Source organism: Cervus canadensis, chromosome 1 (genome assembly GCF_019320065.1).
Source record: "Cervus canadensis isolate Bull #8, Minnesota chromosome 1, ASM1932006v1, whole genome shotgun sequence".
Lineage (NCBI taxonomy): Eukaryota > Metazoa > Chordata > Mammalia > Artiodactyla > Cervidae > Cervus > Cervus canadensis.
In genome coordinates, this window is record NC_057386.1 from 94,874,382 (window position 1) to 94,886,306 (window position 11,925).

Sequence of the window (11,925 nt, forward strand, 5' to 3'; positions counted from 1 at the left end):
GGTCACAAAGAGTCGGACACGACTGAGAGACTGAACTGAACTGAAGAGGATCAGCTTTGATGATGGCTTTCAGTTGGCCATTGTCAATCTCCAATGGCCTTCCACTGCGCTCCTCATCTTCAAGACTCTTGTCTCCTGTGCAAAACTTTTTGAACCACCACTGCACCATATGTTCATTAACGGTTCCTGGTTCAAATGTGTCGTTGATGTTGTAAGTTGTCTCTGCTACTTTATGACACATTTTGAGTTTGAATAAGAAAATTGCTAGAAGTTTCTTTTGGTCTAACAACATTTCCCTAGTCTAAAATAAATAAAAATACACAGCAAGTGATAAGTCTTTTCAATAAAACATAAAGCAAGAAATGCAGATCAAAATGATGTATATCATAAACCACATTTATTAAAGAATGTATTCCAATATCAAATGACAAAATTCAACAATGTAAAACCACAATTATTTTTCCACCAACATAAAATAGATTTATGGATTCAATATTTGCCACTATTTATATCAACAATTTTGAAGCTGATAAACATTCAGCAAATGTTACTGTATTTCCAATTTTCCTTCCTGGTTTCTCCATGGGTATTTTTATAATCATTCGAGATCTATTTTAATTGCAAATCTAAAGCAACAAAGTAGGATCCCAGAAGATCAACAGCTTGTATTTACTCTTTCTGGGCTATAGGGACTACTTTTTCACTAAAATGCAACATGTTTTAAAAAATTCTATGATGAGTAGAGTGCTTCTGAGGTTTGAAGTGCTAGTCTACAATGGTATTCATGTTGTAAAGGTATATGGAAGATATAGGAAGTTCTAATAATATATCACCAACATATATCTCCACTGTATATCTATTATACATTATACTAAATACTGTAAGAAATATGCATTGCATATTTTGCCAGTGTATGTGTGTAAGTGAATTTATTTTGTTTTCTTTAGATATTTCTGTAAGATATTTTAGAATCTGTTCTGAATAAATAAAATAATTAAATTAATTTCAAAAAGTAAAAATGCAAATTATTATAATTATATATATGAAACTGAGCAGGACCCTGTGGGTCCTTTCTAGGGAAAGACCCCAACATATACCTCACCTCTTGTTTATAGAGAACTTTAGCCTCCTAGATCTTCCCTGAGTTCCAAAAAAAAACACATTTAATCAGACAAGTGAGAAAATACAGAAATAAAGGAAAGCAGATGAGCTAGAACAAAATAATAATAATTTAGCTATAAAACAAAGTCAAGGACCTTTGGTTTCTTCTCAAGGGCTATAGATAATATTCTCAGTCATGTCCTTGAGTTGTTTTGAAGATAGTGAAACTATCAGTGTGTGTAAGAAGATAGCTCTGTGATGACCATGAGCATCTAGCTGCTAGACCAGCTAGAGCCAGAGGTTGAAGATGCTGAATCCTGTGACCTCACCTGTTGCCTCAGCATCAATCAGACAGGGAACTGACCACAAACTGATCAGACACCCTGTGACATTGGACATTGTCTCTCAAACTGTCATAAAAAAAATTAAAAAAAAAAAAAACACAAAAAAACATCCCTGAAAGTCATTGGGAAGTTCAGGGCTTTTGAACACAGTATCACTTTGTATCAACAATAAATGCTGTGCTTGCCTTCACCACAACTCAGGATTAGTAGGTTGGTTTTGCTCTGTGTCAGGTCAGTGGACCAGGTTTGGTCTGATAACATATACTGACACAATTTGAATTCTAGCTCAGGACCTATTCACAAAGAAAATATAAACTTGGTACAAATACTTATTTTCCAGGGTAAATATTACACAAACATTTGGAGGCTCAATTAAATATATATTAGATATAGGAAATCTATTAATAACAAGTTATTTTTCCTTAAGTTACATGAAAGGGTATCAGGATCAAATATTAAAATATTTTAAAATATTACCAAATAATAAATACCAAAATATCAAATATTGAAAAGAACACTGTCAGCAGATCAAGTTACACATTGGGCACAATAACCTTCTAAGCGTTTTATGAAGTTTCTAGGCATTTTCATAACTCAAAGAGTTCAAATGCAAACTTATGACTAGTGTAAATATGCCCAAATTTTGTATAAGGAAATAAATTATCTTTAAATTGGAAATACTGATATCACTGTTCCACACATGTTCTTAAGAAGTATCAAAACCATATTAAATATTTTAAATTTTTTGACATATTTAGGTTCTTAGTCTTACTAAGCATGAAAATATAATTTTTGAAATAATTATTTTTATATTGCATATATATTTTAAAGTATAGCAAAATAGAAATGGATGAATAATTGCAATGATTTCTAGTTTTCCACACCATTATCTATATTTGAAAAAAGTAGGTTGGTCAATAAATGATATTTATAAATTAAATACATCCCCAAATCACATGTCATGGAGAATTTGCCTTATATAACATGTCATGAAGAATTTGTTAAATGTGTTAAAGTGTTAATAATGTTAAATGTACATGCAGGAGAAGGAAATGGTAACCCAATATTCTTGCTTGGAGAATTCAAAGTAGCCTGGTGGGTTATAGTCCATGGAGTTGTAAAGAGTCAGACATGACTGAAGTGACCTAGCGCCAATGCATATGTGCATATGTATATATACGTATCTATATGAGTGTATATATATGTGTATATATATATATATATGGGTGTATATATATGGGTGTATATATACACAGGTGTATATATACATATGGGTATATATATATGTGTGTTAGTTTTAATATAAATCTTAAAGATACAATGTTGTGATGTCTTAATTGCTTCTCACAAAAACTATCAGAGAATTTATATTGATATGTACAAATATGCAGCTGAGATATCTAGAGGGAGTTAAAAATTAGGATAAATTTAAATTTGTACTCTTCATTCACTTACTTGGACTCTATTTACTTTGGTATAAAAAATCATTCATTATATGATAGAAAAACAAGAGCTGTAGTTGGTTTGAAATTATCATTAAGAAGTATAGATTTTTACCTAAGTATTTAAAAATAATTTGAAAAATTTGGCAGCCTTTTTACTGTACATTTAATATAATCTGTCCCTTCTAGATTTCTTGTATCAGCAGTTGAAGATTTTAAACATTTAATGATGCTTGTAAGATGTTATGCTCAGTTTTACTTTTAGTGGACATCAATCAAAATCTAGACTCAAATTTGTAACAAACAGAACTTTATTTTTTATTGTTGTTGATGGGATATAGTTTGACAAGTTTTTAAAAAGTATAGCTATTTCACCACCACCACAAGCAACATAATGGACATTTTCATTGCCTTAAGAAGTTCACTTTTACTCCTTTGTAGCAAATCCCTACCTAACTCTCTCAGCCTCTAGCAACCACTTATTTGATTTCTGTCCTTATGATTTTGCCTTCCCATAAAATTATATATTGGGCTTCCCATTGGGTTTCCCAGGTGGGTCAAAGGTGAAGAGCCCACCTGCAAGGCAGGTGACGCAGGAGATTTGCAGATTTTATCCCTGGGTCAGGAAGATCCCCTGGAGTTGGAAACCCATTCCAGTATTCTCAGCTGGAAAAAATGGAGGGAGGAGCCTGTCAGGCTACAGTCCATGGGGTCGCAAAGAGTTGGACATGACTGATCAGAAAATTTTATATATGGAATCACATAGTGTGTAGTTTTAATGACTGGCTTTTTATAAAGATAAAAAAATCATTCTATGTTTTCACATTAAGCTTTTATAATCTTTTAAATTTGTAATTTTGTTTAGGATTTCCTTTAGTGAGAACATGCTATTAATGATCTTTCCTCTCTTCTCTTCCCTTTTCTCTCCCTCCTTTTCCTTCCCTTCATAATTCTTTCCTCCTTTCTTGCTTTTAATCCTTTTTTTTTTCTCTCTCTCTCCCTGAGCTATTCCTTAATGATAAAAAAAAAAAAAAACAACTAAGTAATCAGGCAGTTATAACAATATTACATGTGAAATAGACAAAATCATAATTGAAAATTGTTGCTCTTTCTCAGCAATTGATAGAACAGGTAATCAAAAAACTTGGTTATCTCCAGGAGATCTTAACACGAACAACCAATTTACTTACTGACTTTTACAAATCATTACACTAACAGAATGCATTCTTTTAAGTGCACATTAATATTTATGAAATAGACATCATACTGGGCCACAACACAGGTCTTCAAAATTTCCAAAGCTTGAAATCTGACCCAGTATAGTTTTTGGACCACAGTAGATTAAATTAGAAAACAAATATATATTTATGAAATCCCCAAATGTGAGAATTAATTTATACAATTTTAATCAACCTATGTGTAAAGTAGTAATAACCATGATTTAGACTATATGCTAAAATAAATGACAGTTATAAAGTGAATGTTAAAAAATCTGTGAGACATATCTGAGGCATAATTTAGAGAAATTTTGTAGTTTTAAATGCTTGCATTAATTAAAAAGATATATTAAAACTAATGATATTTGTTTTACCAGCTGAAGGGAGAAATAAAAGAGCAATTGAACCAAAGAAGAAGTAAGTTTAAAAAAATACATGTAAGAAAAGAAATTATGAATAGTAAATTGAAAAACGGGAAGGAAAGTTAATAATCTAAGTTTTTAAAAAAGTTAACATGATAATGACTAAACATGACAAATCAAGAACAAAAGAGAACAAAAAAATCAATATCAGAAAGCAAACAAGCAATGTCACCACAGATTCCACAGATATTAAAGGATAAGAAGACTATTATAAACATTTTTATTCTAATCAATTCAATAATTTGATGAAATGAGTGAATTCCTCAGTTCAGTTGAGTTCAGTTGCTCAGTCATGTCTCACTCTTTGCAACACCATGAAATGTGGCACGCCAGGCTTCCCTGTCCACCACCAACTCCCAGAGTTCATCCAAACTCATGTCCATTGAGTCGGTGATGCCATCCAACCATTTCATCCTCTGTCGTCCTCTTCTCTCGCCATCAATCTTTCCCCAAATCGGGGTCTTTTCCAGTGAGTCAGGTCTTCACGTCAGGTGGCCAAAGTATTGGAGTTTGAACTTCAACATCAGTCCTTCCAATGAACATTCAGGACTGATTTCCTTTAGGATGGACTGGTTGGTTCTCCTTGCAGTCCAAGGGACTCTCAAGAGTTTTCTCCAACATCACAATCCAGAAGCATCAGTTCTTCAGCACTCAGCTTTCTTTAGAGTCCAACTTTCACATCCATACATGACTACTGGAAAAGCGATAGCCTTGACTAGATGGACCTTTGTTGGCAAAGTAATGTCTCTGCTTTTTAAAATGCTGTATAGGTTGGTCATAACTTTCCTTCCAAAGAGTAAGCATCTTTTCACTTCGTGGCTACAGTCACCATCTGCAGTGATTTTGGAGCCCAAAAAAAATAAACTCTGCCACTGGTTTCACTCTTTCCCCATCTATTTGCCATGAAATGATGGCACTGGATGCCATCTTAGTTTTCAGATCTTAGTTTTCTGAATGTTGAGCTTTAAGCCAACTTTTTCACTCTCCTCTTTCACTTTCATCAAGAGGCTCTTTAGTTCTTCTTCACTTTCTGCCATAAGGGTGGTGTCATCTACATATCTGAGGTTATTGATATTTCTCAGAGCAATATTTCCAGCTCGTGCTTCATCCAGCCCAGCATTTCTCATGAAATACTCTGCATATAAGTTAAATAAGCTGGGTGACAATATACACCCTTGATGTATTCCTTTTCCTATTTGGAACCAATCTGTTTTTCCAAGTCTAGTTCTAGCTGATGCTTCCTGACTTACATACAGATTTCTTAAGAGGCATGTCAGGTTGGCTGGTATACCCATCTCTTTCATAATTTTCCACAGTTTATTGTGATGACACAGTCAAAGGCTTTGGCATAGTCAATAAAGCAGAAATAGATATTTTCCTGGAACTCTCTTGCTCTTTTGATGATCCAGCAGATGTTGGCAATTTGTTCTCTGGTTCCTCTGCCTTTTCAAAATCCAACTTGACCATCTGGAAGTTCACGGTTCATATATTGTTGAAGCCTGGCTTGAAGAATTTTGAGCATTACTTTACTAGTGTGTAAGATGAGTGCAATTGTGAGGTAGTTTGAACATTCTTTGGCATTGCCTTTCTTTGGTATTGGAATGAAAACTGACTTTTTCCAGTCCTGTGGCTACTGCTGAGTTTTCCAAATTTGCTGTTACATTGAGTGCAGCACTTTCACAGCATCATCTTTTAGGATTTGAAATAGCTCAACTGGAAATCCATCACCTCCACTAGCTTTGTTTGTAGTGATGCTTCCGAAGGGCCACTTGACTTCAAATTCCTGGATATCTGGCTTTAGGTGAGTGATCACACCATCATGATATCTGGGGCATGAAGATCTTTTCTGTACAGTTCTTCTGTGTGTTCTTGCCACCTCTTCTTAATATCTTCTGCTTCTGTTAGGTCCATACCATTTCTGTCCTTTATTGTGCCCATCTTTGCATGAAATGTTCCCTTGGTAGCTCTAACTTTCTTGAAGAGCTCTCTAGTCTTTCCCATTTCTTTCCTCTATTTCTTTGCATTGATTGTTGAGGAAGTCTTTATCTCCTTGCTATTCTTTGGAACTCTTCATTCAAATGGGTATTTCTTTCCTTTTCTCCTGTGTTTTTTATAATTTCCTCAGGAAAACAGTTACTCAAACTAATACAAATATAAGGAGAAATTCTAAGTACCTAAATATATATTAAATAAATTCAGCTTACAGTGAAAAACATCCCCATAAAAAAGCCTCAAGACTGAGAAGTTTCCATGGGTGAATTCTATCAAATATTGTAAAAATGAATGCTATCAATATTACACAAACAGTTAAGAATTGGAGAGAAGGACACTTGCCAAATAGTTACATGAGTCCAATACAAACCTGCCTCCAAAGCTTGAGAAAAATTGCAAGAAAAAATTTCTAGAATAGCATCATCATAATGAAAAATGCAAATGCATCCAATTTCTGCAGTATACTTCTGATAAATGATAAATTGATTATATCCCAGAAATGGAAGATTAGGTAACTAATTCTATTCAATACACCACATTAATATAATGATGGAAGCTATTAACATGATTAATTTCAGCAAATGGAGAAAAGTATATTTGACCGTATTTTCAGCACCCTTTAATAATCAATACCTAAGAAAATTTTAAATAGAAACACTATCTCAGGTTGATACAAGACATCTACATAGAACTTCATCTAATACATAATAATGGAATATTGAACTCTAAGCCAGGGTCAAGATAATATGCCCTCTCATACCACTTCTGCCTAATACTGTATTGGAAGTACAACCCAATAAAGCAAACAATTAAATAACATTACTAAATACTGGAAAGAAAGAATAAAACATTTCTCTAACTGAATTCAATATCAATTAGGTGTCAATGATGAAGTTATAATCTAACATAGCATAAAATTCATCATGTTTTATCATATGACATGATAGTATTCAAATCTTAGTGCTCAGTCACTCAGTCATGTCCTACTCTTTGTGACCCCATGAACTGTAGCCCACCAGGGTGTTCTGTCCATGGAATTTTTCAGGCAAGAATATTGGAGCGGTTTGACATTTCCACTCCAGGGGATCTTCTTGACCCAGGGATCAAGCCTGCATCTCTTGTGTCTCCTGCATTTACAGGCAGATTCTTTACCACTGTGCCACTTGAGAAGTCCCATACAAATCCTATTTTTTCTGTAAAAAGTTTAGTTGGAAAGGTATTTAAAATGTACACTCATTCAGTTATACTTGTTGAATAGGTTCAGTCAGGACTTTTAATTTTTGCATTTCATGTTGTATAATAATGTGTTTCTATTACCTCCATACTTACTACAGGTCTGCAAATAGCATATGATTCCTAGAGCACAATTAAAGGTCATGTGTGGCAACAAAATAACAAAATTCAATTAGGGTCTTATGTGTTTAGGGACTTTCCTAATATATAAGAACATATAAGAAACATATAAGAACATAAAACATATGTTCTTGTCCTTTGTGTATATTTAGCATTAAGACATAAAGCATAGGGATATGAGAAAGATTTCTAATATTTGTATTTTGATGAAAGAGAAGGGAAAAAAGAATTATGTATAATGCCCATCATAATAAAAACAAACGATTAGAAGAAACACATTTGGAAGGATATAAACAACCTCTTTTTGCCATATTCAAGTTGAATCAATGTCAAAACACATAATGTGGAATTCTTAAAATAATAACCTAAAATAATTTGAATAATTAGGAAATTATTAATAGAAAATTAAAAATCTCTAGTTCTGGTCTCTGTGAATTTTAGAAGACAGTAACTTGAGTGAAATCAAAACAGAGAATACATAAGGGAGCAAAATATGATAATTGTTAAAATTTTACAAACATGATTTTCAATTATAAAAATTTTAAATTTAACAATCATCATTTAGATGTGTGTTTTAGTTTTTGTATGTATTCACCAAAATTGAACACAGATATATAAAACAGAATTAAAAAAAATGTGGGCAATACTTTATAATTTTTCCATTAAAAGCAACATGGAATCTTCAAGTATCTATTTCCCCAAAATTTATTTTAACTACTTGTGAATTAATTTTTCTTTAAGTTCTGTCATTCATAACCATTTTACATATTGTCAAATATCCTTAGAAATATCTTTCAAAAATTAATCATAGAGATTGCAAGTCACATATGAAAATGCTTGCAGTTGCTGAAAAGATAAGAAAAATTTGCATATAATTTAGTTATCATAAAAATGGTTAAAAGATTAGAGAAGAAGGCTGTGCTGCTAAATTCACATGCATATCAAAATTCAATATTCAGTTCAGCTCAGCTGCTCAGTCGTGTCCAACTCTTTGCAACACCATGAACTGCAGCATGCCAGGCCTCACTGTCCAGCACCAATGCCTGTAGTCTACTGAAACACATGTCCATTGAGTTGGTGATTCCATCAACCATCTCGTCCTCTGTCATCACCTTTACCTCTGCCTTCAATCTTTCCTAGCATCAGAGTCTTTTCAAATGAGTCAGTTCTTCACATTAGGTGGCCAAAGTACAGGAGTTTCAGCTTCAGCATCAGTCCTTCCAATGAACACCCAGGACTGATATCCTTTAGGGTGGACTGGTTGGATCTCCTTGCAGTCCAAGGGAATCTCAAGAGTCCTCTCCAACACTACAGTTCAAAAGCATCAATTCTTTGGCACTCAGATTTCTTTATAGTCCATCTCTCACATCCATACATGACTACTGGAAAAACCAAAGCTTTGACTTGATGGACCTTTGTTGGCAAAGTAATGTCGTTACTTTTTAATATGCTGTTTAGGTTGGTCATAACTTTTCTTCCAAGGGGCAAGTGTCTATTAATTTCATGGCTGCAGTCACAATCTGCAGTGATTTTGGAGCCCCCGTGAAAAAGTCTGTCATTTTTTCCCAAACTATTTCCCATGAAGTGATAGGACCAGATGCCATGATATTAGTTTTCTGAATGCTGAGTCTTAAGCCAATTTTTTCACTCTTCTCTTTCACTTTCATCAAGAGGCTCTTTAGTTCTTCTTCACTTTCTGCCATAAGGGTGGGTGTCATCTGCATATCTGAGGTTATTGATGTTTCTCCTGGCAATCTTGATTCCAGCTTGTGCTTCATCCAGTCCAGCATTTCTCATGATGTACTCTGCATATAAGTTAAATAAGGAGGGTGACAATATACAGCCTTGACACTCCTTTCCCAATTTGGAACCAGTCTGTTTTTCCATGTCCAACTCTAACTGTTGCTTCTTAACCTGCACACAGATTTCTCAGAAGGCAGGTCAGGTGGTCTGGTATTCCCATTTCTTTAAGAATTTTCCACAGTTTATTGTGATCCACACAGTCAAAGGCTTTAGCATAGTCAATAAAGCAGAAGCAGATGATTTTCTGGAACTCTCTTGCTTTTTGTATGATTTAGCAGATGTTGGTAATTTGATCTCTTGTTCCTCTGTCTTTTCTAAATTCAGCTTGAACATCTGGAAGTTCACGGTTCACATACTATTGAAGCCTGGCTTAGAGAATTTTCAGCATTACTTTGCTAGCATGTGAGATGAGTGCAATAGTGCATTAGTTTGAGCATTCCTTAGCATTGCCTTTCTTCGGGATTGGAAAACTGACCTTTTCCAGCCCTGTAGTCACTGCTGAGTTTTCCAAATTTGCTGACACATTGAGTGCAGCCCTTTCACAGCATCATCTTTTAGGATTTGAAACAGCTCAACTGGAATTCCATCACCTCCACTAACTTTGTTCATAGTGATGCTTCCTAAGGCCCACTTGACTTTGCATTCCAGGATGTCTGGCTCTAGGTGAGTTATCACACCATCATGATCATCTGGGTCATGAAGATTATTTTTTGTATAGTTCTTCTGTGTATTCTTGCCACCTCTTCTTAATATCTTCTGCTTCTGTTAGGTCCATACCATTTCTGTCCTTTATTGAGCCCATCTTTGCATGAAATGTTCCCTTGGTATCTCTAATTTTGTTAAAGAGATCTCTAGTCTTTCCATTCTATTGTTTTCCTCTATTTCTTTGCATTGAATGATGAGGAAGTCTCTCTTATCTCTCCATGCTATTCTTTGGAATTCTGCATTCAAATGGGTGTATCTCTCCTTTTCTCCTTTGCCTTTTGCTCCTCTTCTTTTCTCAACAGTTTGTAAGGCCTCCTCAGACAATCATTTTCCCATTTTGCATTTGATTTTCTTGGGAATGGTCTTGATCACTGCCTCATGTAAACTGTCACAAATCTCCATCCATAGTTCTTCAGACACTTTGTCTGCCAGATCTAATCCCTTGAATCTATTTGTGACTTCCACTGCATAATCATAAGGGATTTGATTTAGGTCATACCTGAATGGTCTAGTGGTTTTCCCCACTTTCTTCAATTTAAGTCTGAATTTAAGGAGTAGATGATCTGAGCCACAGTCAGCTCCTGGTCTTGCTTTTGCTGACTGTATAGAGATTCTCCATCTTTGGCTGCAAAGAATACAATCAATCTGATTTCAGTATTGACCATTTGGTGATGTCTATGAGTAGTCTTCTCTTGTGTTGTTGGAAGAGGGTATTTGCTATGACCAGTGCGTTCTCTTGGCCAAACTCCATTAGCCCTTGCCCTGCTTCATTCTTTAGTACAAGGCCAAATTTACCTGTTACTCCAGGTGTTTCTTGATTCCTACTTTTGTTTTCCAGTCCCCAATAATGAAACTGCTACTGCTAAGTCACTTCAGTCGTGTCTGACTCTGTGCGACCCCATCCCTGGGATTCTCCAGGCAAGAACACTGGAGTGGGTTGCCATTTCCTTCTCCAATACATAAAAGTGAAAAGTGAAAGTGAAGTTGCTCAGTCATGTCTGACTCTTCATGACCCCATGGACTGTAGCCTACCAGGCTCCTCCATCTATGGGATTTTCCAGGCAAGAGTACTGGACTGGGGTGCCACTGCCTTCTCCACCAATAATGAAAAGGACATCTTTTTTTGGATGTTAGTTCTAGAAGGTCTTGTATGTCTTCATAGAACCATTCAACTTCAGCTTCTTCAACATTACTGCTTGGGGCGTAGACTTGGATTACCATGATATTGTATGGTTTGCCTTGGAAACAAACAGAGATCATTCTGCCATTTTTGAGATTGCATCCAAGTACTGCATTTCGGACTCTTTTGTTGACTATATGGCTACTCCATTTCTTCTAAGGGATTCTTGCCCACAGTAGTAGATATCATGGTCATCTGCATTATATTCACCTGTTCCAATCCATTTTAGTTCACTGATTCCTAAAATATTGATGTTCAGTCTTGCCATCTCCTGTTTTATCACTTCTAATTTGCCTTGATTCATGGAGCTAACATTCCAGGTTCCTGTGCAATATTGCTCTTTACAGAATCTGACTTTACTTCCAT